General features: G+C 40.9%; 1 pseudogene; it reads right to left on the reverse strand.

Moving 5' to 3' along the window:
• Window positions 1-4894: 4894 nt before the first annotated feature.
• Window positions 4895-6511, reverse strand: LOC123862917 (SREBP regulating gene protein-like; annotated as a pseudogene).
• Window positions 6512-15420: the final 8909 nt, after the last annotated feature.

Below are 15420 nucleotides of genomic sequence, written 5' to 3' on the forward strand. Positions count from 1 at the left end.
TTCCACTCCCCTGCTTGTGTTCCCTCTCTCACTGTGTCTCTCTCTGTCAAATAAATAAAATCTTTAAAAACAAACAAAAAAAAGAAGGTAAACCACCACAAATATGAAAGAACGCATGTACAATATTCTTCATTACAATATTACTTGTAATAGTAAGATAGTGGAAACAACCCAAACAGCCACTAATAAATTAAACTGTGGTACAGTTATATGATGGAGTACTATAGGTCACAACAAGAAATATGAAATATTTCTATAAACTGATATGGAGTGATTTCCAGGATTATATTATTAAGTGGAAAAAAATGAAGTGGAAAAAATAAGAACATAAGAATATACATATTACATATATATATACATATATATATGCATGCTTATTTTTGAAAAAAAAAAAGGGAACACAGGAAGGATAAAACAAAGACTAATGAAAATATCTGCTTCTGGAGATGGTGGGAACAGAGTAAAGGAAAGGGAAGTGAGTGGCACTTCTTTGAATACACTTTTTTATATTGTTCTGACTTTTGAACCAAGTAAAAGCCCATCCATAAAACAATTTAATAAAATGTAATAAAAAGATTTTAAAAATCAAAACTAAAATCAAATATAAAAAGAAGCACGTGAATCTCTATCCAGTTATTATCAAGATTTCTTGGCAGTTCCTTTATGTCCTTAGAATATATCTCACTAAGGATGTACAGAGGACGGGTTTCAAAGTTATTTGAATTACTCTGTTCTGTACTATACATTGTACCATGATTTCACATCCTTGGTGTCCTTAATACTAAAGGAAAAGGGAGACTGCAAAACATTTAAAGTGTACTTCATAGATTTATGATTGGTATTAATATTAAAATTGTGGTTCTAAAGCTATTTTATGTATACAGTAGTGTAGGATGCAGCGAGAAGTAAATATGTGAATGCTATTAGGAACCAAGATTTTCACAGTGGTCATGTAGAAATGTTCTTGATCTTAGAAAATGCCCATTGAGGGACGCCTGGGTGGCTCAGTCGGTTGACTCGATTTCAGCTCAGGTCATGATCTCAGGGTCATGAGATCAAGCGCTGACTCAGGCTCTGCACTCAGTGTGTGGAGTCTGCATGGGATTCTCTCCCTTTCCCTCTGCCCCTTGCCCAGCTTGCACTCTCTCTAAAATGAATAAATAAAATTCTTAAAAAAAAAAAAAAGGAGATGCTTATTGAAGTTTTTCCAGTGAAGTTTCATGATGTCTGCAACTTTCTTTTAAATGATTCAGGAAAGGGGCACCTGCGTAGCTCAGTCGTTGAGCGTCTGCCTTCGGCTCAGGTCATGATCCCAGGGTCCTGGGATCGAGCCCCGTGTCAGGCTCTCTGCTCTGCGGGAAGCCTGCTTCTCCATCTCCCACTCCCCCTGCTTGTGTTCCCTCTCTGGCTCTCTCTCTGTCAAATAAATAAAATCTTAAAAAAAAATGATTCAGGAAAAAAAGCATGTGAGAAACATAAAGCAAAGGGAGCAAAAATATGAGCAATTGATGAGTCTAGCTGAAGAATAGTGATCTTTGTATAATTCTCATTTTTTCAATTTTTCTTAAGTTCAAAATTCCAATAAAAAATTTTAGAGTAAGTGATATATCTTACTTGGCATTTTATAAAACACATGTTTTGGTATTAACTCTAATCAGAAACACATCATTTATATCGATAAAAATAAGCTAGATTTTTGCTTCAGTGAGAATCAGCAGCAAAAATATCAAGGTCTTAGAAAATCAAAGGTTTATTTCTTGCTCATGCTATCTACCCATCACAGTCAACACAGTCTGGTGCAAGAGAAGAAAGAGAGCTGTGGAAGTTCTCTTTCAAATAATGACATGCCTGACTAGAAGTGACATGCGTAACTGTTTAATCAAATGATCCAACTCACCCCTACGGGGAATAAAAGATTGGGAAATATCTGATGAGCAGTATTAATGATTATCACCTTGCTCATTCACTATGTTTTATGCCACAGTAAACATTGATAAATGTGAGAAGTTAATATAATGTAGTGATTAAGAACACAGATTCTGCAGCCAGATAACTAGTTACTAACTCAATCACTTGCCAGCTAATCTTGGGCAAGTTACTTAATCTCTTTGTGCCTCAGTTTCTTCAGGTATAAAAATTGGGTCTAATAATAAGTAACTGGGGAAAGATTGTGTGAGTTAACATAGTCAAAGCATTTAGAACAATGGCTGGCCTATCACTATCACCAACAGCATTATTATTTTATAGTATGAAACTTAAGATAATGCATTAAAGAAATTTCTCAATGTCCCTCCCCCAAATCAAGCAGTACAAAGATTTACAGTGAAAAGTGAGTTTCTCTCCCACATCAGAGCCTCATCAACCAGTTTTTCTCCCCAGATATGACTGTTACTGGCTGTGGCACTTAGGAATTTATTGCCTTCCAGCCCCCAATCTCCTCTTCGTTTCTCTGTTCTGATAAATGAAGCAGCTTTCCTTGCCCCCTGCCACAATGTTCAGCTTTGCCAGTAAAGGACACTGGTGGGACTCTGGAGGAAAGATGGGCTTCTCTTCCCGGTTCTGGTGGGCTTTCTGTTCTTGTGCCTGTGGTGCTAGGCAGGTATGTGGGAAACGTAATGATGGTGGGGGCCCAGCTGGCTTCCCCAAGGCCAACTCAGCAACACTCCTGTAAGCAATTCCTGGCAGGTTTCCACTGTGACCAACCGGTGGCCCAGCCAGCTTCCCATCAAGTTCAACAGCACTCTCCATGGCAGTTTCCCAGAGAATTCCATCAGCACCCCCCAGCAAGTGATTTCTTTCCCACCAGTCTCAGACTACTGGTTCCTCACTGGAGGTATTTCCAGCTTGTCATTCCTCGCCTGTCAACTGTGGAGCAGCTCTGACTTGAGGGAACCCAGTAAAATGCTACATCATGGTGGGACTTCTCCCTCTCCAAGGAGATCTGGGTCCAGGCTTGAGGCTCTACCTTTCAAGTTCATTCCTTTCTTGGGTACTCTTTCTCGGCCCTAAAGTATTCTTCAGAGTTTTCTCATTCTCGCTCAGTAAATTCTCTGTAAAAAAACACCCTTTTTTTTTCCAGGAACGATTTTGTGATTTACTCAGAAAATTGGCTTGCAGATCACTGTGGACAAGACCCAACTTGGCTAGAAAATGCAATCCCTTGGCAGAGCCACACAGACAGCTCAGCTGGCTAAGTTTTATTCTCAGAAAGGACCAGAGACGAAAATGCTCTGGTTTCCCTAAAGTCCTGTTTTAGCAGCCAGGAAGGTCTAACTCTCATATTGAAAAGCAAGTAGTTTCAAGAAAAACTTCCATTATTGTGTAGTCTTATAATGTATGCAATTGTGTCATGCAAATTCAATTATAGGCACTCAGCAGAATAGTAAAAATAACAATAATAGCAAAATGATGGGAGAAAAGAGAGGACAAATGAACATTAAGTGCCAAGCAGGCTTTCACCTGCCATTCTTCTCCCAGTGTGCAACATGGAGTCCATTCAGTCTCCCCCTCTCCTGAGTGCCTCTCTGCCCCAAGCATGAGTCTAGTGCTTAAATATCTACTATTTTCATACAATATGGCCTCTAAACGCTGGCCAACTTCTTCATCCGGTGCTCAACCAAACAATCAACAGCCTTCCCCAACACTGTAGGCTACCTGGCTGCACTGGACTGACAGAAAACACAACAGTCTCAATTTAATGTCTCTCCAAGGGTTTTCATGGATCATTTCTGACCATAGTAATGTGTGTTCTTCCCTGGGGTTCCAGTAACTATAGAGTTGCCCTACCACATCAGATATGACTTCCCTGGAGTCTCAGAGCTGACTAGAATCTGGTTTTGTCCATATTGTCAAGGCACATATTTTCTGAAAGCCAGGATTGACCCTACGACTGGGTTCAGTAGGGGCTATCAAGGAGATAAGATTAAAGGAAAATCAATCAACCATGCTACACCTCGTTTCCTATTTCCTTCACACACACCCACCTACCCCCCATAAAAAAAAAAAAAAGCCCTGGAGGAAACATTTTTAATCTGATTGTGCTACCTGAATGAGTTAGCCCTTTAATCCTCAGTAGACTAGCAAGGTTCAGTTTATCCTCTTAGCCAACAGCCCGCTAAAGTTTAGGGATGGGGGTTCACAGATCCGGAAGGCTCAGCAGCCTGGGGAACACAGAACCAGTTCTCGCTCTCTCTCAACTTTGTCCCCCTTGCATACAAATTCCCACTGTCCACAGAATGATGTCCAAACTCAACAGTCTTTGTCTACAGAACCAGGACGACCTGAGCCTCCCAAGGCAGGATCTTGTTCTCACTCATCTGCAGGTCTGCCCACCTCTGAGCACAGATGCTGGCACATGAGCCAAATGGAGCTCCATGAATGAATGGCAACTGTGTGAAAATGTAACTCATATAAAACAAAAGTACCAAATGTCCAAGTCTCTTCAGAGTCTCAAGTCAAAAAAAAAAAAAAATTAACTGGAGAGCACTTTAAATCTTTGCCAAATTTCTCAAGGATCACCCCCCAAAAATTCAATTCATAATGTAAAACAAAACTTACAAACTCATATCTCACCTTCATGGCAATTGGCCCCCACATCTCTCTCAAATTACCCCCAATTTTCCGAACTTTTCTCATTCCCTTCCCATGTTCCTTTCCAGCTTCCATTCTTTCCTAGAAGTACAGGGTAACGAGTTAAAAACATAAGCTCCAGGGCTCATCTTGCTGGGTCAAATTTCTGTCATGTTTTAACTGAAGCAGGTACCTGGCATGTGGTATAGTACTCAATAAATCCAACCTTGTTATTTAAATCCTACTGACTTCTCCAATATCTTTTTTTTTTTTTTTAACTTGGCTCCTTTTCCATTAATGCAAGACGAAATGTCTGTTAGTTTTCCAGGGTTACCAAAACAAACTGCCACAAACTTGGTGGCTTAGCACAACAGGAATTTATTTTCTCACATCTCTGGAGGCCAGAAGTCCAAGGTCAAGGTGTTGGCAGGGCTGTGCTCCTTCCAGAGCTCTAGGGGGGCTTTGTTCTTTGCCTCTTCAAGCTCCTGGTGGCTGTCAGCATCCCTGGGTTTGTGGCTGCCTCTGTCTCCACACGGCCTTCCTCTGTGTGTACCTCCTCTGTGTGTTTCATGGGAACTTTGTCATTGGATTTAGGGCCCACCCAGATAATCCAAGGTGATCTCATTTCAAGATCCTGAACTTAATTCCATCTGCAAAGACACTTTTCTGAATAGCCTCTCATTCACAGGTTCCGAGGGGTCGGGATGTGAACGTATCCTTTTTGCGCAGCCACCATTCAACTCACTACGAAATGACCTTGCGTCCTTCTTTGCGTGGGCGGTGGGCGGGGAGAGGGCTGGATGCTCCTGTAATTTAAACTTTTTCTTTTACCCTTGTCATGCTGAACAGATCAAGTCAGCAGCCAGCATCAACTACCTGGGAACCTGGGATGAGGTCCGGCACTTGGCCAAACGCACTTCAAAGTGATCTTTGACGGCCATGAAGAGGTTCCGGAACACCACGGCTGCCCAGGTGAGGAGGCGCGCCCGGAGAAGTCGCTTGCTGGGCTGCCGGCAGCAGGACACGCAGCACTTGCAAGCGCTGCAGCGGTCGTGAGGCAAGCAGCCGTCACAGCGGTACTGCTTTGTGCCAGGGACGTTGACTGACGTCCCAGTGGCCGTTCCCCAGCAAATCCTCCCTTTCACCAACGTATCCCAGCCTGTCGGTGACGAGGTGCTTCCCTTGAATGGCCGCAAAGTGTTGCAGCACTTTCCACAGAACGGGCTGGCCGTGGTCTTGAACCTAGAGGAGATTCTGATTTCTCACTGCCCTCTCCTCCTGCTCGGAGGTGCCGAGGAGGAGTAGACGAGCAAGAGCTGGAAGACCAGGGCGAGCAGCCACCTCTTCCAGAGGAGCTGGCGCCACACCCTGGCGGCCATGCTCGCGGCGCCCGCGGATGTCGGGGCGGGGCAGGCGCAGGTCCAGGCGGCGTGGCCTCTGTGTGGCCAGTGGCCCCATCAGTTGTGGCGGGTGGTGGCCCAGCCCGAGTCCGGCAGCCACTAACTCGTCTTTATATTAAGCCTTCACTATTCAAATTATTGTGTAATTTCTGTCTCCTGAAAGGACCCTGACAGATAAAACAGCTTCTGGTCATAGTCTTCCAGAGATGGTCTATGGCTATGCAGTGTGTGTGTGTGTGTGATCTCTTTTGTTGTATAATTAGTAATATTCTGTACAATGTTGTTGTTTTTTTAAATTCAACCGTGGTTGCATACCAGCACACGTAAATTTTTCTCGTTTTTAACTGTTGCGTAGGATTCTCTTGTATAGATGTACCATAATTTATTTAACCAGTTTCCTATTAATGGAAAATTAGATTATTTCCACTCTTTTCTCCCCACAATTACTATAGTAGTATTCTTATTTGAGAGGTCCCTATGCCCATGTGCAAGCCTATCTTATCTGAAAAATCACTTCCTGGAAAAGATTCTATCTTCTTGAATTCTCTCCAAACTATCTCCATACTTACTGCTTCCACCATATTATAAGCATTCTTCATTAAAAAAAAAAAAATTAGTGTTTTTTATTAATTGGAATTAAGAAAGCATTTTGCATACATTTTAATTATTTAAATTAAAATTATTTAATTTTACTCAAATAAATAAATTTTAAAAACCATGTAAAATCAGTGAAAAACACAACGCAAAGAAGATTATCATCAGATATTTTGAGACAGGAATGCCCATGCATACACACACACACACACACACACAAACTTTCTGTTTCCAGAATATAAATTTCTTCTTGAGAATCCATTATATACTTTTTAAAGTTAATAACATTTTCCTCACACTTGTGCCAAGTTGGCTGCTAAAGTAGTAACATAAAAATAGATGAAAATATTTTAATATATTCTGAATTACTCCTAGATATAACTTGATTGATCATTTTATTCTTGCAACAGTTAACTGGCTGTATCAGGTGCTATCCTCTGACATTTCCACTTCTTGTATTAGTGTATCTGTTTTTTTGATTACCAAAACATCTTTTACTTTTCCTTCTCCTATTCCCTATCCATTCAGTCCTCATGTCCTGTTATTCTTTTTCTTTTGTTTGAAGGGAGGTATATTGAGATATCCAATTTCTATACAGTGAAACTCACCCTTTGTAGGTGCATAGCTTTGATAAATGTGTGCAGCTGTGTAACCACCACCATGATAAAAATATTATATAAAATATTTCCCCATCACCCCAGAAAGTTCCATGTGCCCTGTAGGCAAATCCTCCCCATACCCCAGGACCTGGTAACCACTGGTCCGATTTCTGTACCATTAGCTTTGTTTTTTTTTTCAGAATGTCGTAGCCACGGAATCATACGGTATTTAGTTTGGCTCCTTTCACTTAGCATAAGGCTTTTGAAATTCATCTATGTTGTAGTATCAGTAGGTCATTCCTTTTTATTACACACTATTCTATTTATGAGTGTACACTTTATCCATTTACTAGTCAATACTTCCAATTTTGGTGATTATGAATAATGCTGCTCTAAACATTCTTGTCAAAGTCTTTGTGTGGACTAAGTTTTTTGTTTTCTTGAGTAAATACCTAGGAGTGAAATTGCTGGTTTGTAGGGTATGTATATATTTAACTTTGTAAGAGACTGCCGAACTCTTTTCCAAAGCAGCTTGTTTTGCATCCTCCCCAACATTTGGCCTTCTTTCTTTTTACTTTTAAAGCTTTATTTATTTATTTGAGAGAGAGAGAGCATGAATGGGAGGGGCAGAGGGAGAGGGAGAAAGAATCTCAAGCACAGAACCCGACATGGGGCTCAATCTCATGACCCTGAGATCAGGACCTGAGCTGAAACTAAGAGTCAGACGCTTAACCAACTGCACCAACCAGGTGCCCTGGCCTTCTTTATTTCTGATGGGATGACTGCACTTGTCTCTGCAATGATCTCTTAGCTCCATGCCTCCCAAACTCTGATCCATCCCTCAAATATGCCTCTAAAATGCCCTCCACTCTTACGTGATTCTGACTTCCTCAGGATAAGGTCCAAACTCCTCAGCCTGACACAAACAAGACTCTTCAAGCTCTGAGCTCCTTCCTCACCCACCCTCCCAACTACATTTATTCCCACTCAGGCAGCTGGACACTGGCTCTAAGTTGCAGACTAGGCCCCTTTTTCCTAATTCGGTACTTCTGTGTAGCCTAATGTGGTTGTTTGGGAAGAGCATTTATTTTCTATTCCCAGCATGAATACACTCTCTGAATTTTGGGTAGTGTTGGCATTTATGCAACTGAATATCTACCAGGGTATTTTTTTCTCCCACTATTTTTTATGAAAATTTTCAAAAACTCAACAAAGTTGAAAAACTAGTGTAATGAACACCCAGATTCAATTCAACAATTGTTAACATTTTGTTATGTTTGACTCCTTTATCTATCTACCATAGATTCATTCTTCTTCTCCTTCCCCTTCTCTTCCTGGTCCTCCTTCCTCTCCTTCTTTTCTTCTTCTGCTCCTCTTTCTCCTTTTCCTCCTCCTCCTCCTTTTTCTAAACCATTTCAGATTTCAGATGTTTACTAAACCATTTGCTAAATACATTTCAAGTGTATGTATCTCCTAAAAATTAGAACAACCTCCTTCATAACTACACCATTACTTTACCTTAAGTATATTTAAAACACCTAATATTGTCTAATACTCTTTATATTCATAGTTTGCTATTGTCCTCAAAATATATTTCACCTCGTTGTTTTCCAAGCCAAGATCCAATCAAGCTTCATACATTGCATTTATCTACCAGTGAATGTTTAACTTTGATTGAGTCACAGTTTGCCCAGCTACCTGCTTCTTCACCATGATGACTCAGTTGTGTCCCTGCCTTAGCAAGAAATCTCCCATGAACCTCCAGCTCCATTCAAGTTCCCTGTGCCTTGCTGTGATTTCAAGAAGCCTATGCTTAAATCTATTGGGAGATTTGACATTTTGTATTACAAACCTGTTGTTGAAATTTTCTATTTCCTCAATTAGATTCTGAGCATCTTGAGGGCAAAAAAATTGGCATTCTTTGCCTTCCTGCTAGATGGTAATCGTTCAATACATTTAAAGAATAAATGATGGAATACCAGTTCCTTGGTCCCTCATTGGGAAGAACTACAATAAATAAATAGACTCTGAGGGCTGGAGCCAGGCTGAACAGGGAAAAGGGCAGGTAAGACAAAGGTTTGAGAGGCCATTCCAAATACAGAATGTTGCTTGGAGAGCTTTGAATATGAATTGTATATTCCATCCCCTCTCTCAGTAGGTGAAACACTAGATGTTTATGAATTAGAGATAAACGTAGAGTCTAGCAGCACCATAAACATTTTGGCCAGATAATTCTTGAGAAAGAATTATAAAGACAAAAATCAAGGCTACTGCAACCCAGTGGTCCATTTCTGTTTACACAGCTGTTCTACTGCTGCTTTCCTAATGTGTTTTTAAGGAAATATCCACTTCCAGTGGGTCCCTAGATTGGGCCTTGATGACCACTTTATGCCCATGGTCACTGGAGAAAATCGTAATTCAACCACTTTGAATTTCCAGGATGAAATTTCTCCCTGAGTAGTAGCCTTTTCTGCAGTTAAATTTTCATCTTTGTGGCAAACTTTTCTTTTGGATAAACTTCTTTCAGATACTTCCTTCTTCTCCATTTCCCATCACCTGTGGGATTAATTCCAGGATCACACATTAACTTTGATTCCAAAGTGACTCAGAGGCTGCACACCAAGACTATTTTAGGTGGAATGTTTCCTCCTGAGTCATCTTGTCCCCTGGTAGCAAGCATCCTGCGGATTTCCTCAGCTCTGCTGTTGAGAACAGGAAGCCAAGGCCAGAAGCAGCCAATAAGCACGGCAGCCCAGTGACTCTCCCTGGTTCCTGGAGGACTAGCAAGAAAATCCTGATTTAGTAAGAATTCATTGGCAAGAAAATTGGGAGTTTACTGGAGACAAATGGCTTCAGGAATCTTCTTTATGAGTACACCTATTTTTTTCAGGAGGCAGGTTAAAAAAGAGTCTTCTTAGAAATGAAATTAAGTAATTTTTTTAAATTTTTTTTTGCTTGTCTGGGGACACTTCATTAGATGTATTCATTAATGGGATCACCAAAATAAGGATATTACTCAACTCCCCTTTCCACAATTTTATCAGATTTTCCAGCCTGTCATATCCTCTTTATTTGCTTCTGTCACCCTCACACTTACTGAACGGTCTTCCAAATGGCAATTGGTCCTGTACCTCCCCAAGTCTTCGTAACTACCTGTGACATAAAAGTCGACTAAGACTGGGGAGTATTAGCCATGCATGTTGCCCTTCCCTGACCTATCTCCACAGTAGACAGCAGTCATATATCTAGCTAACCTATCTTGTTACCAGTGTGTCTTCAAAATAACATTGGAGGCAGCCACTACCAAGGAATCAGAATATCCACATTTGAAACCCATTTGCAATGAAGAAGAAGGGATTGATACATAGAAGTGTATCCGGCAAAGGCAGTTGAAGAGTCCAAAGAATATAAAAGTCTTGGACTTAACTTCTAGTTCTTGGGCAAGGTGAAAATTTTTTTTTCTTAGGTCCTTTTTTTTTTCACATGCAAAATGAGATTAATAATGCTTTCACCTTAGTGTCATTGAATTCATTTGTTTGTTTGTTTGTTTTAATGTATGTGAAAGCTTCTAGCACAGTTTCTAGCATGAAAAAAGACATCTAATGAGTATTAGATGTCAATTCATCATGATTACTTTGAGGGACACCCGAATTGGGAGTGACTGCTCATCTCACCGACATTGGAATTTACTGGAAGCCATTGTGCTGGTAGAAGATGGAAAATCCTCAATGATTCCACTCTCTGTAAACTTTAACAAAAAGTATTTAGTCACTCTTCTTCAAAGTACAAAGTATCAGCAATAAGAATAAGAATAAAATCTCAACTAAATCCTCTCAATTCCTTTTTCCAATCCTCTTGTTTCCCATCCTATCTCGCCTCTCGCTTTCATGGCCACACCGTGTTAGTCTGCAGGGACTACTATAGCAAAATAGTACAGACTAGGGGGATTAAACAACAGAAATTTATTTTCTCAGAGTAATGGAAGCTTGAGGTCCAAGATCAAGATGTCAGCAGGTTTGGTTTCTCTTGAGACCTCTCTCCTTGGCTTACAGATGCCTTCTTGTTGTGTCCTCACTCAGTCTTTTCTCTGTACACCAGGTGCACTTGGTATCTCTTTGTGTGTTCAAATTTCCTCTTCTTATAAGGACACCAGTCACATTGGATTAAGGCCCACCCTACCAGCCCCGTTTTTACTTAATTACCACTTTAAATATAGTCACATTCTGAGGTTATAAGGATTAGTGCTTCAACATAATGAATTTTGAGGGACACAATTCAGCCCATAATACACCTTTAGACTTTGTCTTCATCAATGCCTGAAACATTTTAATCTCAAATTCCAGCATCCCACTTCTCAATCATTAAATTCTGCCTTTCCAGCTCTTTCTCTTTCTGCCACCCCAAACAAGGAACTCTTCAACCACACTGGGACACACAGTCTCCAAATCCAACCCCCTTTTCTCTCTCCTCACATTCTCTCATGTCCTTGACTTTCTCACACTGCGTTCCATGGTCCATCATTGTAATCACTCTCTTACATAGATTCTTGATTCCCTTGCCTCTCTCTCTCTTCACGGTACTTGCCTGGCAAAGTCCCAGTCCTGACAATTCCAGCTTCCTTACTCCTCTGCCCATACCTCTGCAGCTGCAGTTCACTAGGAAAAACACTCAATCATGCTGCCCAGGCTCACTATCCATTCATGACCTCATTGGGCCCCCACTGCCTGCTGGCTATCCTCCAGACCATCCACCATCCTAGGCAACTGTTTATACCTTTTCCTCTCTCTCCAAACCTTTAATACTCTCCCCCCATTCTCCTTCTCGGCTGATCAACCTGCTTCCTGTTTCACCAAGAAAACAAATCCAATCTCGTCTGTTCTGTCTTCCTTTCTGTGCCAAGGACTGAGGGGCCCAGGCTATATCTAAGACCAACTCCTCCATCTGTGTACATGCTCCCAACCTTCTCATTTACTCAAGGACACATTCCAGCAATTCTCCCCTCTCTCTCTTGCATTGTCAATCCCCACCTCCCCTCACCCACTCCCAACGAGAACATTCCCATCAATGTACAGACATACTACAATTTTTCCCATTAAATTTTTTCCCTTGACTTCCATTTTCCTCCAGCTACTGCAATATCTTATCAGCAATAAGAATAAGAATAAAATCTCAACTAAATCCTCTCAATTCCTTTTTCCAATCCTACCTCGCCTCTCGCTTTCATGGCCACACCGTGTCATTTTTCTGCTCTCCTTTATAGTAAAACTCTCCAAAAAAACTCCTCTCCTCTCTTTCCGTTCTCTTTTGAACCCACTCCAGTGGGCCTCCTATGTCTGTCGCACCACCAGTTTCTCTTATCAAGGTCATTGGTGACCTCCATGTTGCTAAATCCAATAGCCAACTCTCAGTCCTCCCATATTACTTGAAGAATAGGCAGCATTTGACTCAGTTGGTTACTTCCTCCTCAGCTAGAAACTCAAATTTTAGGATAAGCTTCTGGTTTTTCTCTAACTCACTGGCCACTTCTCAGGCTCCTTTGCTGGCTCCCTGTCATGTCTCCAAACTCAACTCATTGGACTGCCCAGGATTTAGTCCTTGGGCCTCTTTTCTGTCTACACTTATTCTCATAGCGTTTCATGGCTTTAAATAATATCAAATGCTGACAACTCTTATACACTCCACCCAAGACTTTTCTCCTGCACTTCATATTTGTATATCCAACTACCTAATTGGCATCTCCACTTGGATTTTAATAGGTATCTCAAAACTTGGAATGCCTGAAACTTACCACTTCATCTTTTCCCCTCCCAAACCTGTTCAACCTGCTGTTTTGGTCATTTCAGTTAATGACAACTTCATTCTTCCAGTTGCTTGGGCCTTGCACCATGTAGTCATCTTTGATGCCTCTTTTTCTCTTATACTCAATCCAATCTGTCACCAAATACTGTTGATTCTGTCTTAAAAATACATACAGGGGCACCTGGCCAGCTCAGTCAGTAAAGCACGTGACTCTTGATCTCCAGGTTGTGAGTTTGAGCCTCACATTGGGTGTAGAAATTATGTAAAATAAAATCTTAAACACACACATGCACAGAATCCAGCCTTTTTTTCACCATCTCGGCTACTACCGTCATGGTCTGAGCCACTATTATCTCTTACCTGGGTTGTTGAAATGTCTTTAGAACTCACCTCCTTTCTTTCAACCAATTCACAACACAGCAGCCATGGTGAGCCTTTGAACATAGCAAGTCATTTTCCTACTCAAAACTAATCTCAGATGTTACTACTTTTCCCCCCCTTCACTTGGCTCTAGCCACAGTGGTCTCCTCGCCAGGATTCACTTCGACCTCAGGGCTTTTGTACACTTGCCATTCTCTCTGCCTGGAATCCTTCCCCCCCAAGTTCCCTACATGCTCGCACTCTCCACTGCCTTCACATCTTTACTCAGATGTCATCTTGTTAAGATCTTTCCTGACCACTCTGTTTGAAATGATATTCCCATCCCTATTCTCTGGAACTCCTACTTGCCCTTTTCTTGATTTATTTTAGCCATACTGATCACTACCTGAAAAGCTATATATGTATTTTTTTATTTTTAATCTCCCCACAATAGAATGTAAGCTTTACAAGGGCAAGGATTTTGAACTATCTCCTTCATGGATCCATCTCTCCCCAGCTCTTAGAACAGTGCTTGGCACATAAGAGGTGCTCAATAATATTCAGCCCAAACTGTTGCTCTCCCTATCATCCTAAGGGTTCTAGTAAATATGATTTTAGTTTGCTTCTATGTCCCTGGAAAAAAAATCCAATGACCAGACTTTGTGATGCACTTTGCTCAAAAACACTAGGGAAAAAAAAAAATCACACTCACCAGGGGTGCCAAGAAATCTCTTTGGAACCCATCCTAGAATAAGATTTAGTTTCTAGGTTTTTTTTGTTTGAATCCAAAAGTGGATCCAAGGATCTCAATTTTTTTTTTTAAAGATTTTATTTATTTATTTGACAGAGGGAGACACAGCGAGAGAGGGAACATAAGCAGGGGGAGTGGGGGAGGGAGAAGCAGGCTTCCCGCTGAGCAGGGAGCCCGATGTGGGACTCGATCCCAGGATCCTGGGATCATGACCTGAGCTGAAGGCAGACACTTAATGACTGAGCCACCCAGGCGCCCAGGATCTCAATTTTTTGGGAAAAAAAAGTATGAATATAATATAACATTATTTATATAAAATAAGTTTTTATTCTCTTGCCTTAAAAGTATATATATTATAGAATATTAATACTTTCTGGAGGACACTAACAAATTAATGTAAATACTTCTGGGATCAAGATTTAAGAGCTCATGAAACAGAACTCTTTGGGTACCAAGAGAGCAGATGTTACTTCTGCTCTCTGTACTGTTTTGAAATTATGTCCCTATAACTGCTCTTTTTATTGTTAATGATGGCTCTGATTTATTGGCTACTCCTTCTATATCACTTGACACTGTGGTTTGTACACAAAATCTTGTTTAACCCTCACATTATTCTTCTAGGGAAGGTATAATTTTTTTTTAATTTCCATTTCACAGATGAGGAAGTTGAGACTTAAGAAAGTTAGGTTGAAAAAAAAAAAAAAGAAAGTTAAGTTGAGGGGCGCCTGAGTGGCTCAGTTGGTTAAGCGTCTGCCTTTGGCTCAGGTCATGATCCCAGGGTCCTGAGATTGAGCCCCACGTTGGGCTCCCTGCTTATCCCTCTGCTGCTCCCCCTGCTTGTGCTCTTTCTCTCTCTCTCTGTCCTTGTCAAATAAAGAAATAAATAATTAAATAATTTTTAAAAAGAAGGTTAAGCTGAACAGGGTTCTGCTGCTACCAATAGAAAGAGGTGGCAATGAGGTCAGGCAAACCTTGAATTCCTTACCACCATTGTCCGCATCATCTTTAACATAGTAGTGTCAACAATTCCTCTCTCTCTCAAATAAATAAATAAATAAATAAATAAATAAATAAATAAATAAATAAAATCATTAAAAAAGGGTGAGGGTGCCTGAGTGGCTCAGTTGGTTAAGCACCTGCCTTTGGCTCTGGTCATGATCTCAGTGTCCTGGGATTGAGCCCTGAGTCAGGCTCCCTGCTCAGCAGGGAGTCTGCTTCTCCCTCTGCCCCTCTCCCCCTGCTCATGCTGGCTCTCTCAAATAAATAAATAAACAGAATCTTTAAAACAAAAAAACATAGCAGTGTCAGGATGCTATCCCTTAATCCTTTGCTCATGTCATCCTAATTA

The sequence above is a fragment of the Mirounga angustirostris genome, unplaced genomic scaffold, assembly GCF_029215605.1.
Source record: "Mirounga angustirostris isolate CCGP_5_RB_7025 unplaced genomic scaffold, mMirAng1.0.hap1 SCAF_1, whole genome shotgun sequence".
NCBI lineage: Eukaryota > Metazoa > Chordata > Mammalia > Carnivora > Phocidae > Mirounga > Mirounga angustirostris.